General features: G+C 50.6%; 1 pseudogene; it reads right to left on the bottom strand.

Moving 5' to 3' along the window:
• Positions 1 to 676: 676 nt before the first annotated feature.
• Positions 677 to 924, bottom strand: LOC128104374 (40S ribosomal protein S29-like; annotated as a pseudogene).
• Between the last annotated feature and the right edge of the window lie 2982 nt (positions 925 to 3906).

Genomic DNA, 3906 nt, shown 5'->3' with positions numbered 1-3906 from the left:
CCAGCCCAGCAAAGCCTCTAAAGAGTTGGCTTTATTCTATCCCGTTTTCTGTTTCTTTGCAGGGGGCAGCATGCTCTAAAAGTATGGCATGCCACTGCAGAAATCAAACAGCCTCTGAGCCGTGTGCTGCTGTGTTTTGCCTGAGGAGGCCTTTTTAGCCTGGAGGCAGAATACACACACACACACACACACACACACACACACACACACACACACACACACACACAGGAGACCTGTGTTTTTCCCCTTAGGAGGAATTCAGCAGAAGAATGTTTTTAGTGTAATAAGCACATACAATATAAACTCACCACTTTAACCATTTTAAGTGTACATTTCCATGACATTACGTAGGTTCACAATATTGTGCATCATCATCTCTGTCTCGCTCTAGATTTTTATTGCCCTGAATGGAAACTCTGCCCATTAGATCCTCACTCACCTCCACAGCTCTTGATTCCCTCTCTATATGCATCAGTGAATACGGCCACTGCAGGTACCTCATCTAAGAAGACTCATATATTTCCCTTTTCTATCTGTTTCAAACAGTATCACATGTTCCAGTCCCATCTATGATGTCACATATTCAAACCGTCATTCCATTTTCTGCCTATATTTATATTCTTTTGTGGGCACATGGCACATTTTCTTTCTTTCTTTCTTTTTTTTTTTGAAGGTCTTCATTTTTATTCTTTATGTACAAAGACTAGCATGATCTGTTTCACTGTGTAGACAGTCTTGAATAATCCATTCAAGATCGCTTAGTCCAACTTAATGAAGTCTATGTCCTTCCCGTACTGGCGGAAATACTGACGGCACATGTTCAGGCCGTATTTCCAGACCGTGGCGGTTAGAGCGGACGCGGCAAGAGCGAGAACCCTGGCCAAACTTCCGCGGGTGACTCCAGTAGAGATGCTGGTGACCCATCTTGCCTTCAGATGGCCAACGAGGAAAAAGATGGCACATTTTCTTTATCCACATGCTTATCAGTGGATGTCTGGGTTGGGTCTGTCTATGGTAACACTTCTGTGGAGACTGGTGGGCAAGTGTGTCTGTCCCTGTAATGGAATTGTCAGTCTGCCATGATGAGCTGCTGTGGAACATCAGGCATGTATTCTTTGAAATCATCCTTTTTGACATGCACTTCCGGCCCCTGGCCTCTCCTAGCCTCGTTCCTTGCTGTAGTGTTAGTCTTAAGTGAACCCAAAGGTCCGTGTAGTAAAAGTGCATTCTCTGGAGCGTTGCTGTTGGGAGGTGGTGGAAACTTGTGAGGGTGGAGCCTAGTGAGAGGTCTTCCACCTCTGGGGGTGTGGCCTGGAAGGGGAAGGGGGATAGTAAGACCCTCTTTTTCCTATTCACAAGGGGAACGATTTTGCTCTGCCCTGGGTTCCTGCCACAGTGTGCAGCCTCATCACAGATAGGAAGTGATGATGCCAATTGATCCTGGCCTGGGACCCCTAGAAGAACGAGCTAGAAGACCCTTTCTTTTTAGAGGTTAATTAGCCAGGTGTTTGTGATGGTGTTGGGAAGTTGAAAGGCATATCCAGAAATCTCTGGGACAGTGGTTCTGTGTGCTGCTTCAACGTACCTGCCAGCCTGAGACCACACAGTCATGGCTTCTGTGCATCTCCAGGGAGTCCGGCAGCATGTGGCCTGTGTCTACACCTAGCACTGTGCACTCTTCACAGCAGAGTTTTGAAGGGCCTTTGAGGGGCCGATGTAGTGGGTAGCCATTCCAGCTTTGATCTGGAAGTTCCAACCCCCATTAAGACTTCGGCAACTGTCACGCCTACAAGGCGGGGCCAAGGGAGGCGCCGGGGGACCCGAGATCGGGATCGGCGGGCGCTCTCTCTGTGGCGGGACCCTGGACTGGAGAGGTGGACCGAGCAGAGCTCCAGAGAACACCGCTGGACTGTGATACACCTTCCCCAGACTCCACGACCTACCTATTCCTTAATTTGTAAGTTACGCCATTAAATAAATCTCCTTTTAACTACGTGGAGTGGCCTTAATAATTTCACCAATAGGCCATTCTCCCCTAATCTAGGGTTGAACAACTTACAAATACAGGGAAGCGGTTAGGCCCACAACTTTTGGGTAAACATTCTCTGTTCTGTTCTTGAACTTGTCAGGCTTGCTGGGGCCCTGCTGATGGGAGGAAAAGTCCATCAGGCTTCGGTCTCCAGAGGCCAGGCCTTTGTTTCAGGTCAGGAAGGTGAAGAGTAAAGCCGGAACTTTGCCGCCTTTATTATCTGCCTATGTCTCCTCTCCTTATCCTATCAGGATTCGAACATGGGCCATCTCATTGGCCCAGGTTTAACCTTTCAGTGGCATTTGTACATTCACATGGACATGCAGCTTCCTGTGGTTTGGAAAATACCGCCATTAATTGCCAAAACAGATTTTGTCTTTCTAAATACCAAATGATGTTTACCTTCAGGAGGCAGACTGCCCTGGAGCCTGTGAGTCCAGGAATTTGCAAACAGGAAGGAGGCGGCCAGGGGCTGCCCCTGCTTGTGCGTTCTCTCCCCTCCCACCTTCTCCTCCCTTCGCATCCCCAGAACCGGAGGCCAGTCCTCAGAGGTTGTTCACCTCTTCTCTGAAGCATCAGCGTGGCCTGTATGCCTGCAGAACCAGGCACTCGGTGAACCATTCTAATTAATTCTACCTTCTGTCTGCAGAGGATGGGGTAGGTGCAAAGCACACTTAACCCAGGTCATGGTCAGCTTAGGCATCAGGGTGGCCATCAAGGAATGTAGTTTCTGCCCTCAGCTTTGCCATGAACCAGAGGCAATGGTGATTTCTAGAAATTCAGCTTCCTGCAGGACTTGGTGGCACAAGCCTTTAAACCCCAACACTCTAGAGGGTAAGGTAGGAGGAGCCAGAGTGTGAGCCACTGTGGCCTACACAAGCAGACCCTGCCTCAAAATCGAAACAAGGGAAGAACAAAGAAGAAAAATAAAAGGGAGATTAGGAGGGAAGATGAGGGGAAAAGAGATAAGGAGAGGAAGAGGGATGTAGGGGAAAGGTGGGGAAGGGAGGGCAAGGAGAGGGAGGGAGGTGAGGGGGGAAGGGGAAGAAGGGGGAAAGGGAGGTGAGGGGGGAGGGAGGCAGAGGAGGGAAGGGAAGGAGGCCAGTTAAGCAAGACTCTCTAGGCAGAGTCTTAGTGTGGGAGCAGAGAATTGCATAAAGAGGAAGAACGGAAGGAGGCTCGCCCTGTACCCCATTTTATGGATGAGCCTATCTCAGCTTCCAGCCAGGTGAGTCCATCTGGCACTGTCTCGCCCTGAGGAAACCACCCCGTGTCCCTCCCAGCGGCAGGGACAGTGTGGCTGGGGCTGCTACGCTCTTTTGAGGCCCAAGAAGGAGCAGTGAGCCCCAAGTAGGGTATCCCAGGGCTCTGGAGGGGACGGGGTGGTCTGATCCCTGGAGGTCCTGCCCCACACCCAAACCTCACAGGCTTGCGGGAGGTGCCATCTTCTGGACAGCCAGACCCCCTTTATCTGCTTTTCCTTTATCCAGGCCATGGTGTGTGGATCCGCGGTTTGCAGGAGTCTTCCTGAAGAGGGTCTGTTGTTGATTTACAAGGCATGCCTCCTGTGCGCATAACTTAACGGGATCTGTCACCTTCAATGGGCCCCCACACAGCTGCCGTGCTGCAGCAGCTGCCGGCCTGGCTTTGTTTGGTCTCAGCTTTCCTCTTATCCTGCAGCCGTGGGGCCCTGTCGACTCCCAGCACCTTGATTAGTGCTGACTGTCTCTCGCCCACCCACTGCTTCGGATGGCCCATGAATATACAGTGTCTTACACACAGTTTAGATTAGCAATAGAGGGCCAGGGCCGTCCATCAGCAGTGAGTTGCGGGTGGCAGCATTAGCCCTTAAAAATCACAATCAACTCTCCAGGTGG

This window comes from Peromyscus californicus, unplaced genomic scaffold, assembly GCF_007827085.1.
Source record: "Peromyscus californicus insignis strain IS unplaced genomic scaffold, ASM782708v3 Scaffold_8__1_contigs__length_139910024, whole genome shotgun sequence".
Classification (NCBI taxonomy): domain Eukaryota; kingdom Metazoa; phylum Chordata; class Mammalia; order Rodentia; family Cricetidae; genus Peromyscus; species Peromyscus californicus.
This window is presented reverse-complemented; position numbering and strand designations above follow the sequence as displayed.